Source organism: Syngnathus scovelli, unplaced genomic scaffold (assembly GCF_024217435.2).
Source record: "Syngnathus scovelli strain Florida unplaced genomic scaffold, RoL_Ssco_1.2 HiC_scaffold_25, whole genome shotgun sequence".
Lineage (NCBI taxonomy): Eukaryota > Metazoa > Chordata > Actinopteri > Syngnathiformes > Syngnathidae > Syngnathus > Syngnathus scovelli.
This window is the reverse complement of record NW_026061342.1, coordinates 611,994-628,642: the sequence shown is the minus strand read 5'-3', so window position 1 is coordinate 628,642 and position 16,649 is coordinate 611,994. Positions and strand designations below refer to the sequence as shown.

At 50.0% G+C, this 16,649-nt stretch overlaps 2 long non-coding RNA genes across 2 annotated transcripts; both read left to right on the top strand.

The window, feature by feature from the left end:
• Positions 1-253: 253 nt before the first annotated feature.
• LOC137839911 (uncharacterized) lies at positions 254-14,028 on the top strand. Its single transcript, XR_011086307.1, has 5 exons — positions 254-369; positions 515-592; positions 2,447-2,537; positions 13,636-13,665; positions 13,874-14,028. It is a non-coding gene; the product is annotated as an uncharacterized lncRNA (long non-coding RNA).
• A 124-nt stretch (positions 14,029-14,152) lies between these two features.
• On the top strand, positions 14,153-15,555 carry LOC137839918 (uncharacterized). The gene is made up of 3 exons (XR_011086314.1): positions 14,153-14,230; positions 14,691-14,867; positions 15,063-15,555. It is a non-coding gene; the product is annotated as an uncharacterized lncRNA (long non-coding RNA).
• Positions 15,556-16,649: the final 1,094 nt, after the last annotated feature.

Below are 16,649 nucleotides of genomic sequence, written 5' to 3'. Positions count from 1 at the left end.
GGACCGTCCAGAGCGTACACGGTAAGTACAACTCATCGTTTTTAAAAAGAAGTACTTTTGTTGCCCTGAAAAGCGAGTGAGTGTGGCGTTTGGGGGGAACGTCGAATTTCGACGATTCTTTCTGGTCAACGGTTGTAAATGATTGCGTTGATTAAAAAAAAAAACTTGATGTAACTCTACTTTTAACTGCCGTTTCAGATAAGCGGGTATTACGTCGCAGTCATGTGCCGCGGATATGACGTAATTGGCTGAACTTCCACCAAAATTCAAATCTGTTGGCGCGATGGCCGTGAGCCACTGAGCAACGACGAATATCAACAGAAATATCTTTATTTTCTGCTTGCAACTGGACCGTCTACAGCGTACACGGTAAGTAACACTCATTGTGTTTAAAGAGATTTACGTTTGTAATAGCAACGTGTAGCTGAGGCGCTAGCAGAAGTGTAGCCGCGTTGCGTTGTACGTGTGAATATTGGTCCAGGCGAAATGTTAATGTTTAATTTCATTCCTTTAGGTTCCACGGTGTTTGTTGGCTGCAAGTTTTCCACTGCAAGAAGAGGCTCGTATCATTGTCCAGGAGCGAGCTACAACGGTGAGTAGCCATAACATTTATGTTAAACACTTCCTATTTCATGTCTAACAGTACTTGATTTAACAAATAACCATAAATAAATACAGTGTGGGCACTGAAGTTAACATATGTGATTATACTGCCTAATCTGTCACCGAGTATATTGTTGCAAAGTAATATAAGATCCAAAGTTGTAATTCAGAATAGTTTTCAAAAGAAGGCCATTAGAATTATATACAAGTCTGATTACCCTGAACATAACAACAAGCTATTAATTAAATCACAAATTCTTCAATTCAAAGATTTGGTAGATTATCAGAATAATAATGTCTAACAGTAATTGATTTAACACATCACGATAAGTAGATTGAGTGTGGGCACTCTCAAGTTAACATATGTGATTATACTGCCTAATCTGTTACAGAGTATGTTGTTGCCAAGTAATGTAGAATAGATCCAAAGTAGTAATCCAGAATAGTTTTGAAAAGGCCATTAGAATAATAAACAAATCTGATTACCTTGAACATAATAGTTAAGTGTTGAATATGTCCTATGAAGTCAAAATTTGGCACCATCATGTGGTGAAATTTGGAATTGCATCACATCCAATTTTGCCTGGGAACAAACAGATTAAATAAATCTTAGACTTAAATAAGCCACTCCTTCTCAAACAAGTAAACTCTGCCCATTTTGCGCAGTAGATGTTCTGTTAATATCTAGTATTTATACAAAGTCATAATTTAAATTGCTTTTAACCTTCATTCATCGCTTCAACCAACATTACTCGCTCTTATTACCAACTTGTATCGATTTAACTGAGCGTTTAATACTTCCTATCAGGTCTCAAGTCAAGATTTGGCAAAATACAATTTCAGCAAATCCAATTTTGCCAGGCAACAAAAAGAGATTAAATAAACTAAATAAGTCTTCTTCCCATTAAATAAATCAGAAAAGTCTGTCTTAGACTTAGACTTAGACTTAGACTTAGACTCAACTTTATTAATCCCTTGGGATTACTCCTTCAGGGAAATTCTGTGTCCAGTAGCAGTAAAATACAAGATACACAAGAAAAACACAAGAGATCAAGATATACAGAAGATGCCGAAATACACACAGTGCAAGAGATAGCAATGAAATGTAAAAGAGAATGTGTACAGTTATGTCCCTGTTCATGTCCATGTCACCTCCTCCCCAGTGAGGAGTTGAATAGCTTGATGGCTTGGGGGACAAAGGAGTTCTTCAGTCTGCTTGTCCTACAATTGGGGAGGAGCAGTCTCCCACTTGGTCTTGCAACCAGTCCTCTTCAAACAAGTAAAGTCTGCCCGTTTTGTGCCGTAGATTTTGTGTCTATGCCTAGTATTTATACAAAATCATAATTTAAACGACTTCATTCCTTCATTCACTTTGGAAATTTGGAATTGCAGCAAATCGAATTTTGCCAGGGAACAAAAAAAGATCAATTAAACTAAATAAGTCTTCTTCCCATTAAATAAATTAAAAAAGTCTGTCTTGTAACCAGTCCTTTTCAAACAAGTAAAGTCTGCCCATTTTGTGCCGTAGATTTTGTGTTTATGCCTAGTATTTATACAAAATCATAATTTAAAGGATTTCATTCCTTCATTCACTTTGGAAATTTGGAATTGCAGCACATCAAATTTTGCCTGGGAAGAAAAGTAGATTAAATAAATTTAATAAGTCTTACTACTTCCCAATAAATAAATTAAATACGTCTTACTTGTTCCCACTCCTTTTCAAAAAAGTAGTTTAAAACGAGGGCCCTTCACTCAACCTTTAACCTCAACACCGCACGTCACATTGTGTTGTATCTGTGAATGTTGGTTGTGGCCAAATGATAGTTTTCTTTCATTCGTTTAGGTTCCACGGTGTTTGTTGGCTATATGTTTTCCACTGTCAGAAGGATGAAAATACAAAGTACAACGCTTGGACGTGGGCGACGACGTCACCGGTGAGTCCTTCCTTCCTATTTATTTACCTTCTAGGTGCTAGGTGCCGCACTGAACAACATTATGCCGCACTGAACAACATTATGCCGCACTGAACAACACCATGCCGCACTGAACAACACCATGCCGCACTGAACAACATTATGCCGCACTGAACAACACCATGCCGCACTGAACAACACCATGCCGCACTGAACAACACCATGCCGCACTGAACAACACCATGCCGCACTGAACAACACCATGCCGCACTGAACAACACCATGCCGCACTGAACAACACCATGCCGCACTGAACAGCACCATGCCGCACTGAACAGCACCATGCCGCACTGAACAACACCATGCCGCACTGAACAACACCATGCCGCACTGAACAACACCATGCCGCACTGAACAACACCATGCCGCACTGAACAACACCATGCCCCACTGAACAACATTACGCCGCACTGAACAACATTACGCCGCACTGAACAACATTACGCCGCACTGAACAACACCATGCCGCACTTAACACCATGCCGCACTGAACAACACCATGCCGCACTGAACAACACCATGCCGCACTGAACAACACCATGCTGCACTGAACAACACGACGCCGCACTGAACAACACCATGCCGCACTGAACAACACCATGCCGCACTGAACAACACCATGCCGCACTGAACAACACCATGCCGCACTGAACAACACCATGCCGCACTGAACAACACCATGCCGCACTGAACAACACCATGCCGCACTGAACAACACCATGCCGCACTGAACAACACCATGCCGCACTGAACAACACCATGCCGCACTGAACAACACCATGCCGCACTGAACAACACTATGCCGCACTGAACAACATTATGCCGCACTGAACAACACCATGCCGCACTGAACAACACCATGCCGCACTGAACAACACCATCCCGCACTGAACAACACCATCCCGCACTGAACACCATCCCGCACTGAACAACACCATGCCGCACTGAACAACACCATGCCGCACTGAACAACACCATGCCGAACAACACCATGCCGCACTGAACAACACCATGCCGCACTGAACAACACCATCCCGCACTGAACAACACCATCCCGCACTGAACAACACCATCCCGCACTGAACAACACCATCCCGCACTGAACAACACCATGCCGCACTGAACAACACCATGCCGCACTGAACAACACCATGCCAAACTGAACAACACCATCCCGCACTGAACAACACCATCCCGCACTGAACAACACCATCCCGCACTGAACAACACCATCCCGCACTGAACAACACCATGCCGCACTGAACAACACCATGCCGCACTGAACTACACCATGCCGCACTGAACTACACCATGCCGCACTGAACAACACCATGCCGCACTGAACAACACAATGCCGCACTGAACAACACCATGCCGCACTGAACAACACCATGCCGCACTGAACAACACCATGCCGCACTGAACAACACCATGCCGCACTGAACAACACCATGCCGCACTGAACAACACCATGCCGCACTGAAAAACACCATCCCGCACTGAACAACACCATGCCGCACTGAACAACATTATGCCCCACTGAACAACAATATACCGCACTGAACAACATTATGCCGCACTGAACAACATTATGCCGCACTGAACAACACCATGCCGCACTGAACAACATTATGCCGCACTGAACAACATTATGCCGCACTGAACACCATGCCGCATTGAACAACACCATCCCGCACTGAACAACACCATGCCGCACTGAACAACACCATGCCGCACTGAACAACACCATGCCGCACTGAACAACACCATGCCGCACTGAACAACACCATGCCGCACTGAACAACACCATGTCGCACTGAACAACACCATGCCGCACTGAACAACACCATCCCGCACTAAACAACACCATGCCGCACTGAACAACACTATGCCGCACTGAACAACACTATGCCACACTGAACAACATTATGCCGCACTGAACAACATCATGTCGCACTGAACAACACCATGCCGCACTGAACAACACCATCCCGCACTGAACAACACCATGCCGCACTGAACTACACCATGCCGCACTGAACAACACCATGCCGCACTGAACTACACCATGCCGCACTGAACAACACCATGCCGCACTGAACAACACCATGCCGCACTGAACAACACCATCCCGCACTGAACAACACCATCCCGCACTGAACACCATCCCGCACTGAACAACACCATGCCGCACTGAACAACACCATGCCGAACAACACCATGCCGCACTGAACAACACCATGCCGCACTGAACAACACCATCCCGCACTGAACAACACCATCCCGCACTGAACAACACCATCCCGCACTGAACAACACCATCCCGCACTGAACAACACCATCCCGCACTGAACAACACCATGCCGCACTGAACAACACCATGCCGCACTGAACAACACCATGCCAAACTGAACAACACCATCCCGCACTGAACAACACCATCCCGCACTGAACAACACCATCCCGCACTGAACAACACCATCCCGCACTGAACAACACCATCCCGCACTGAACAACACCATCCCGCACTGAACAACACCATCCCGCACTGAACAACACCATCCCGCACTGAACAACACCATTCCGCACTGAACAACACCATGCCGAACAACACCATGCCGAACAACACCATGCCGCACTGAACAACACCATGCCGCACTGAACAACACCATCCCGCACTGAACAACACCATCCCGCACTGAACAACACCATCCCGCACTGAACAACACCATGCCGCACTGAACAACACCATGCCGCACTGAACAACACCATGCCAAACTGAACAACACCATCCCGCACTGAACAACACCATCCCGCACTGAACAACACCATCCCGCACTGAACAACACCATCCCGCACTGAACAACACCATCCCGCACTGAACAACACCATCCCGCACTGAACAACACCATCCCGCACTGAACAACACCATCCCGCACTGAACAACACCATTCCGCACTGAACAACACCATGCCGCACTGAACTACACCATGCCGCACTGAACTACACCATGCCGCACTGAACAACATTATGCCGCACTGAACAACATTATGCCGCACTGAACAACATTATGCCGCACTGAACAACACCATGCCGCACTGAACAACATTATGCCGCACTGAACAACATTATGCCGCACTGAACACCATGCCGCACTGAACAACACCATCCCGCACTGAACAACACCATGCCGCACTGAACAACACCATGCCAAACTGAACAACACCATCCCGCACTGAACAACACCATCCCGCACTGAACAACACCATCCCGCACTGAACAACACCATCCCGCACTGAACAACACCATCCCGCACTGAACAACACCATCCCGCACTGAACAACACCATCCCGCACTGAACAACACCATCCCGCACTGAACAACACCATTCCGCACTGAACAACACCATGCCGCACTGAACTACACCATGCCGCACTGAACTACACCATGCCGCACTGAACAACATTATGCCGCACTGAACAACATTATGCCGCACTGAACAACATTATGCCGCACTGAACAACACCATGCCGCACTGAACAACATTATGCCGCACTGAACAACATTATGCCGCACTGAACACCATGCCGCACTGAACAACACCATCCCGCACTGAACAACACCATGCCGCACTGAACAACACCATGCCGCACTGAACAACACCATGCCGCACTGAACAACACCATGCCGCACTGAACAACACCATGCCGCACTGAACAACACCATGCCGCACTGAACAACACCATGCCGCACTGAACAACACCATGCCGCACTGAACAACACCATGCCGCACTGAACAACACCATCCCGCACTAAACAACACCATGCCGCACTGAACAACATTATGCCGCACTGAACAACATTATGCCGCACTGAACAACATTATGCCGCACTGAACAACATCATGTCGCACTGAACAACACCATGCCGCACTGAACAACACCATGCCGCACTGAACAACACCATCCCGCACTGAACAACACCATGCCGCACTGAACTACACCATGCCGCACTGAACAACACCATGCCGCACTGAACTACACCATGCCGCACTGAACAACACCATGCCGCACTGAACAACACCATGCCGCACTGAACAACACCATGCCGCACTGAACAACACCACGCCGCACTGAACAACACCATGCCGCACTGAACAACACCATGCCGCACTGAACAACACCATGCCGCACTGAACAACACCATGCCGCACTGAACAACACCATCCCGCACTGAACAACACCATGCAGCACTGAACAACACCATGCAGCACTGAACAACATTATACCGCACTGAACAACATTATGCCGCACTGAACAACATTATGCCGCACTGAACAACACCATGCCGCACTGAACAACATTATGCCGCACTGAACAACATTATGCCGCACTGAACACCATGCCGCACTGAACAACACCATCCCGCACTGAACAACACCATCCCGCACTGAACAACACCATGCCGCACTGAACAACACCATGCCGCACTGAACAACACCATGCCACACTGAACAACACCATGCCGCACTGAACAACACCATGCCGCACTGAACAACACCATGCCGCACTGAACAACACCATGCCGCACTGAACAACACCATGCCGCACTGAACAACACCATCCCGCACTGAACAACATTATGCCGCACTGAACAACATTATGCCGCACTGAACAACATTATGCCGCACTGAACAACATTATGCCGCACTGAACAACATTATGCCGCACTGAACAACATTATGCCGCACTGAACAACACCATGCCGCACTGAACAACACCATGCCGCACTGAACAACACCATGCCGCACTGAACAACACCATGCCGCACTGAACAACACCATGCCGCACTGAACAGCACCATGCCGCACTGAACAACACCATGCCGCACTGAACAACACCATGCCGCACTGAACAACACCATGCCGCACTGAACAACACCATGCCCCACTGAACAACATTACGCCGCACTTAACAACACCATGCCGCACTGAACAACACCATGCCGCACTGAACAACACCATGCCGCACTGAACAACACCATGCCGCACTGAACAACACCATCCCGCACTGAACAACACCATCCCGCACTGAACACCATCCCGCACTGAACAACACCATGCCGCACTGAACAACACCATGCCGAACAACACCATGCCGAACAACACCATGCCGCACTGAACAACACCATGCCGCACTGAACAACACCATCCCGCACTGAACAACACCATCCCGCACTGAACAACACCATCCCGCACTGAACAACACCATCCCGCACTGAACAACACCATCCCGCACTGAACAACACCATGCCGCACTGAACAACACCATGCCGCACTGAACAACACCATGCCAAACTGAACAACACCATCCCGCACTGAACAACACCATCCCGCACTGAACAACACCATCCCGCACTGAACAACACCATCCCGCACTGAACAACACCATCCCGCACTGAACAACACCATCCCGCACTGAACAACACCATCCCGCACTGAACAACACCATCCCGCACTGAACAACACCATTCCGCACTGAACAACACCATGCCGAACAACACCATGCCGAACAACACCATGCTGCACTGAACAACACCATGCCGCACTGAACAACACCATCCCGCACTGAACAACACCATCCCGCACTGAACAACACCATCCCGCACTGAACAACACCATGCCGCACTGAACAACACCATGCCGCACTGAACAACACCATGCCAAACTGAACAACACCATCCCGCACTGAACAACACCATCCCGCACTGAACAACACCATCCCGCACTGAACAACACCATCCCGCACTGAACAACACCATCCCGCACTGAACAACACCATCCCGCACTGAACAACACCATCCCGCACTGAACAACACCATCCCGCACTGAACAACACCATTCCGCACTGAACAACACCATGCCGCACTGAACTACACCATGCCGCACTGAACTACACCATGCCGCACTGAACAACATTATGCCGCACTGAACAACATTATGCCGCACTGAACAACATTATGCCGCACTGAACAACACCATGCCGCACTGAACAACATTATGCCGCACTGAACAACATTATGCCGCACTGAACACCATGCCGCACTGAACAACACCATCCCGCACTGAACAACACCATGCCGCACTGAACAACACCATGCCGCACTGAACAACACCATGCCGCACTGAACAACACCATGCCGCACTGAACAACACCATGCCGCACTGAACAACACCATGCCGCACTGAACAACACCATGCCGCACTGAACAACACCATGCCGCACTGAACAACACCATGCCGCACTGAACAACACCATCCCGCACTAAACAACACCATGCCGCACTGAACAACATTATGCCGCACTGAACAACATTATGCCGCACTGAACAACATTATGCCGCACTGAACAACATCATGTCGCACTGAACAACACCATGCCGCACTGAACAACACCATGCCGCACTGAACAACACCATCCCGCACTGAACAACACCATGCCGCACTGAACTACACCATGCCGCACTGAACAACACCATGCCGCACTGAACTACACCATGCCGCACTGAACAACACCATGCCGCACTGAACAACACCATGCCGCACTGAACAACACCATGCCGCACTGAACAACACCACGCCGCACTGAACAACACCATGCCGCACTGAACAACACCATGCCGCACTGAACAACACCATGCCGCACTGAACAACACCATGCCGCACTGAACAACACCATCCCGCACTGAACAACACCATGCAGCACTGAACAACACCATGCAGCACTGAACAACATTATACCGCACTGAACAACATTATGCCGCACTGAACAACATTATGCCGCACTGAACAACACCATGCCGCACTGAACAACATTATGCCGCACTGAACAACATTATGCCGCACTGAACACCATGCCGCACTGAACAACACCATCCCGCACTGAACAACACCATCCCGCACTGAACAACACCATGCCGCACTGAACAACACCATGCCGCACTGAACAACACCATGCCGCACTGAACAACACCATGCCGCACTGAACAACACCATGCCGCACTGAACAACAACATGCCGCACTGAACAACACCATGCCGCACTGAACAACACCATCCCGCACTGAACAACATTATGCCGCACTGAACAACATTATGCCGCACTGAACAACATTATGCCGCACTGAACAACATTATGCCGCACTGAACAACATATGCCGCACTGAACAACACCATGCCGCACTGAACAACACCATGCCGCACTGAACAACACCATGCCGCACTGAACAACACCATGCCGCACTGAACAACACCATGCCGCACTGAACAACACCATGCCGCACTGAACAGCACCATGCCGCACTGAACAGCACCATGCCGCACTGAACAACACCATGCCGCACTGAACAACACCATGCCGCACTGAACAACACCATGCCGCACTGAACAACACCATGCCCCACTGAACAACATTACGCCGCACTTAACAACACCATGCCGCACTGAACAACACCATGCCGCACTGAACAACACCATGCCGCACTGAACAACACCATGCCGCACTGAACAACACCATGCCGCACTGAACAACACCATCCCGCACTGAACAACACCATCCCGCACTGAACACCATCCCGCACTGAACAACACCATGCCGCACTGAACAACACCATGCCGAACAACACCATGCCGAACAACACCATGCCGCACTGAACAACACCATGCCGCACTGAACAACACCATCCCGCACTGAACAACACCATCCCGCACTGAACAACACCATCCCGCACTGAACAACACCATCCCGCACTGAACAACACCATCCCGCACTGAACAACACCATGCCGCACTGAACAACACCATGCCGCACTGAACAACACCATCCCGCACTGAACAACACCATCCCGCACTGAACAACACCATCCCGCACTGAACAACACCATCCCGCACTGAACAACACCATCCCGCACTGAACAACACCATCCCGCACTGAACAACACCATCCTGCACTGAACAACACCATTCCGCACTGAACAACACCATGCCGAACAACACCATGCCGAACAACACCATGCCGCACTGAACAACACCATGCCGCACTGAACAACACCATCCCGCACTGAACAACACCATCCCGCACTGAACAACACCATCCCGCACTGAACAACACCATGCCGCACTGAACAACACCATGCCGCACTGAACAACACCATGCCAAACTGAACAACACCATCCCGCACTGAACAACACCATCCCGCACTAAACAACACCATCCCGCACTGAACAACACCATCCCGCACTGAACAACACCATCCCGCACTGAACAACACCATCCCGCACTGAACAACACCATCCCGCACTGAACAACACCATCCCGCACTGAACAACACCATTCCGCACTGAACAACACCATGCCGCACTGAACTACACCATGCCGCACTGAACTACACCATGCCGCACTGAACAACATTATGCCGCACTGAACAACATTATGCCGCACTGAACAACATTATGCCGCACTGAACAACACCATGCCGCACTGAACAACATTATGCCGCACTGAACAACATTATGCCGCACTGAACACCATGCCGCACTGAACAACACCATCCCGCACTGAACAACACCATGCCGCACTGAACAACACCATGCCGCACTGAACAACACCATGCCGCACTGAACAACACCATGCCGCACTGAACAACACCATGCCGCACTGAACAACACCATGCCGCACTGAACAACACCATGCCGCACTGAACAACACCATGCCGCACTGAACAACACCATGCCGCACTGAACAACACCATGCCGCACTGAACAACACCATCCCGCACTGAACAACACCATGCCGCACTGAACAACATTATGCCGCACTGAACAACATTATGCCGCACTGAACAACATTATGCCGCACTGAACAACATCATGTCGCACTGAACAACACCATGCCGCACTGAACAACACCATGCCGCACTGAACAACACCATCCCGCACTGAACAACACCATGCCGCACTGAACTACACCATGCCGCACTGAACAACACCATGCCGCACTGAACTACACCATGCCGCACTGAACAACACCATGCCGCACTGAACAACACCATGCCGCACTGAACAACACCATGCCGCACTGAACAACACCACGCCGCACTGAACAACACCATGCCGCACTGAACAACACCATGCCGCACTGAACAACACCATGCCGCACTGAACAACACCATGCCGCACTGAACAACACCATGCCGCACTGAACAACACCATCCCGCACTGAACAACACCATGCAGCACTGAACAACACCATGCAGCACTGAACAACATTATACCGCACTGAACAACATTATGCCGCACTGAACAACATTATGCCGCACTGAACAACACCATGCCGCACTGAACAACATTATGCCGCACTGAACAACATTATGCCGCACTGAACACCATGCCGCACTGAACAACACCATCCCGCACTGAACAACACCATCCCGCACTGAACAACACCATGCCGCACTGAACAACACCATGCCGCACTGAACAACACCATGCCGCACTGAACAACACCATGCCGCACTGAACAACACCATGCCGCACTGAACAACACCATGCCGCACTGAACAACACCATGCCGCACTGAACAACACCATGCCGCACTGAACAACACCATCCCGCACTGAACAACATTATGCCGCACTGAACAACATTATGCCGCACTGAACAACATTATGCCGCACTGAACAACATTATGCCGCACTGAACAACATTATGCCGCACTGAACAACACCATGCCGCACTGAACAACACCATGCCGCACTGAACAACACCATGCCGCACTGAACAACACCATGCCGCACTGAACAACACCATGCCGCACTGAACAGCACCATGCCGCACTGAACAGCACCATGCCGCACTGAACAGCACCATGCCGCACTGAACAACACCATGCCGCACTGAACAACACCATGCCGCACTGAACAACACCATGCCGCACTGAACAACACCATGCCCCACTGAACAACATTACGCCGCACTTAACAACACCATGCCGCACTGAACAACACCATGCCGCACTGAACAACACCATGCCGCACTGAACAACACCATTCCGCACTGAACAACACCATGCTGCACTGAACAACACGACGCCGCACTGAACAACACGACGCCGCACTGAACAACACGACGCCGCACTGAACAACACCATGCCGCACTGAACAACACCATGCCGCACTGAACAACACCATGCCGCACTGAACAACACCATGCCGCACTGAACAACACCATCCCGCACTGAACAACACCATGCCGCACTGAAAAACACCATGCCGCACTGAACAACATTATGCCGCACTGAACAACATTATGCCGCACTGAACAACATTATGCCGCACTGAACAACATCATGTCGCACTGAACAACACCATGTCGCACTGAACAACACCATGCCGCACTGAACAACACCATCCCGCACTGAACAACACCATGCCGCACTGAACTACACCATGCCGCACTGAACTACACCATGCCGCAGTGAACTACACCATGCCGCACTGAACAACACCATGCCGCACTGAACAACACCATGCCGCACTGAACAACACCATGCCGCACTGAACAACACCATGCCGCACTGAACAACACCATGCCGCACTGAACAACACCATGCCGCACTGAACAACACCATGCCGCACTGAACAACACCATGCCGCACTGAACAACACCATGCCGTACTGAACAACAACATGCCGCACTGAACAACAACATGCCGCACTGAACAACACGACGCCGCACTGAACAACACTACGCCGCACAGAACAACACGACGCCGCACAGAATAACACAATACCGCACAGAACAACACCATGCCGCACAAACAGTTTTAGATAATATTACGTCGCAGTCATGCGACGCGGACATGACGTCAATAGGCGGAACTCATGGCAAAATTATAATCCGTGGGCGTGGCTTGCAACAGGAAGTAGGAAAGCGGCAATGCTGGCAAACAAGACACAGCGGTTAGTAACACGACGACTAACAAGACAAATATTTTTGTTTTCAGCTTGCAACTTGACCGTCTAGAGCGTACAAGGTAATTACAACTCATTGTTTTGAAAAATATGTTTTTTTGTTGGCCTGAAAAGCGAGGCAGTGTGGCATTTGGGAGGAACGTCGAACTCGGCGTCTGCTTCCAGCCACAGACGCCAAATTTCGACGATTATTTCGACTGGTCAACGTTTGTAAATTATTGCGTTGATTAAAAACTTTATTTAACTCTACTCTTAACTTTGCCGTTTCAGATATGCGGCTATTACACCGCGGAAATGACGTCAATAGGCTGAACTCTGGCCAAAATTCAAATCTGTGGGCGCAATGGCCTTGAGCGAGACAACGGATACAAACACGACGATTATCAACAGAAATATCTTTATTTTCTGCTTGCAAGTGGACCGTCTAGAGCGTACACGGTAAGTACAACTCATTGTGTTTAAAAAGATTTATGTTTGTGTAGTTTGCGTTGCGTTGTATCTGTGAATGTTGGTTGAGGCTAAATGTTAATGTTTAATTTCCTTCCTTTAGGTTCCACGGTGTTTGTTGGCTGTATGTTTTCCACTGCAAGAAGAGGCTCGTATCATTGACCAGCAGGAGCTACAATGGTGAGTACCCCTTTCGTCGTCCATTTATGTTAAACACTTCCTGTTTCATGTCTAACAGTACTCGATTTAACAAATAACCATAAATAAATACAGTGTGGGCAGTCAAGTTAACATATGTTATTATCCTGCCTAATATGTTTATCACAAATATGTCACTAATATGTTTATTTGTTTATCACAACACCTTTGGACCTTCAGCAATCGATTATTTCCCTTCATCTACATAGAGACAAAACGATGGTGTCTTAAACATCTCATTCATTTCACCAAATAACTTCACGCAGGTGGATAACGGCCGTCTCGGTCACGCTATGTTGCGTGATGCAGTTTTGAAGAACCAAATGCATTTATTCAATGAATAAGTCAAGCTAGATCTATGTTTATGATGTTGTACGTTACGGTACCGATTGAAGTTGAGTCCGAAGCCAGTGGAAAACAGCGCTGCGTTTGTGCTCTCCAGGTACAAATGTTGTGATCTCTGACTGACGACCGGGCGAGACTCGAGTAAGAGATGTCCAAACGAGCTCCGGCAGGGCGGGTCAAGGCGGAGCGAACGGACGCCTTTCAGGCCGCCAATGACGAGCTGAGAGCCAAACTGATGGACGTTCAGTTAGAACTTCAGCAGGAGAAGAACAAGGTGAAAACCTCAACAGACAGACACTGCCTTCCTCCCTGCCTGCTTCCCTGCCTGCCTCCCTGCCTGCCTCCCTGCCTGCCTGCCTCCCTGCTTGCCTCCCTCCCGCCCTCCCTCCCTCCCTCCCTCCCTCCCTCCCTCCCTCCCTCCCAGTTTCCCCGATGTAGATTTGACATGCGTGTGCCATGACTGTGTCAGCCTACGTCAACAAATGCACCGAGGACGTCAGCACCACTAAGAATATCATCACCCGGGGCAACCAACGACCCTGGATGACTGAGGAGGTACGTCAAACGCTACGAGCGCGGAACTCTGCCTTCAAGTCTGGCGACAAGGAGACACTGAGGACAGCGAGAGCCAACTTGAACCGTGCCATCAGGGTAGCGAAGCGAGACCACAGTCGAAAAATTCAGGATCGTTTCCACGACGCCAACAACACCAGGAGTATGTGGCAAGGCATACGGGCGATTACAGACTACAACTCACCCTGCCCCCCCGGTGGGTGAAGTTGATGCTGACTTTCTAAATGGTCTAAATAACTTCTTTGGGAGGTTCGAGGCACTAAACGGCACTCCAGCAGTTAAAACTGTCCCCCATCAGGAAGAGGAGGTACTCTGCCTTGACTCCGCCGATGTGTTGAAGACCCTGAGGAGAGTCAACCCCCGTAAGGCCCCTGGCCCCGACAACATTCCTGGGCGTGTGTTCAGGGAATGTGCAAGTCAGCTGGCTGGGGTCATCACAGACATTTTTAACACCTCGCTGGGCCAAGCCACAGTGCCAGCGTGCTTTAAGACTGCCTCCATCATTCCGGTGCCGAAGAAACCTCAAATCACCTCATTTAATGATTACCGGCCTGTTGCACTGACTCCGGTCATGATGAAGTGCTTCGAACGGCTGCTTAAAGATCACATCGTTTCCAGACTCCCCCCATTATTTGACCCGTTCCAGTTTGCCGACCGGCAAAACCGCTCCACTCAGGACGCCATCTCCTCCGTTCTTCACCTGAGCCTGGCTCACCTGGAGGAGAAGAACACCCATGTTCGGATGCTGTTCCTGGACTTCAGCTCAGCGTTTAACACCATCATCCCACAGCATCTAGTAGGAAAATTGGAACACCTGGGCTTCAACACCCCCCTTCGCAACTGGCTGCTAGACTTCCTCACCAACAGACCTCAGTCAGTCCGGGTCGGACAGAACACCTCTGATGTCATCACCCTCAGCACAGGCTCCCCTCAGGGCTGCGTCCTGAGCCCCCTGCTGTTCACCCTGATGACACACGACTGCGTCCCCAGGTTCACCACCAATCACATCGTGAAGTTCGCAGACGACACAACGGCGGTGGGGCTCATCAGAGACAACAACGACCTGGACTACAGAGAGGAGGTGGAGCAGCTGGTGGGCTGGTGCAGAGACAACAGCCTGATCCTGAATGTGGAGAAGATGAAGGAGATCATCGTCGACTTCAGGAAAAACCAGCCTCACCACGCTCCACTGATCATCAACAGCTCAGCTGTGGAGGTGGTCAGCAGCACCAAATTCCTGGGGGTCCACATCACAGAAGACCTCACCTGGACTATGAACACTACGGCACTGATCAAGAGGGCACAGAAGCGCTTGTACTTCCTGCGGAGGATGAGGAGAGCCCACCTGCCCCCACCCATCATGAGGACGTTCTACAGGAGCACCATAGAGAGCATTCTGACAAGCTGACTCTCTGTGTGGTGTGGAGGCTGCACCGCCTCCGATTGGAAGAACGTGAGGAGAGTGGTGAGGACAGCAGAGAGG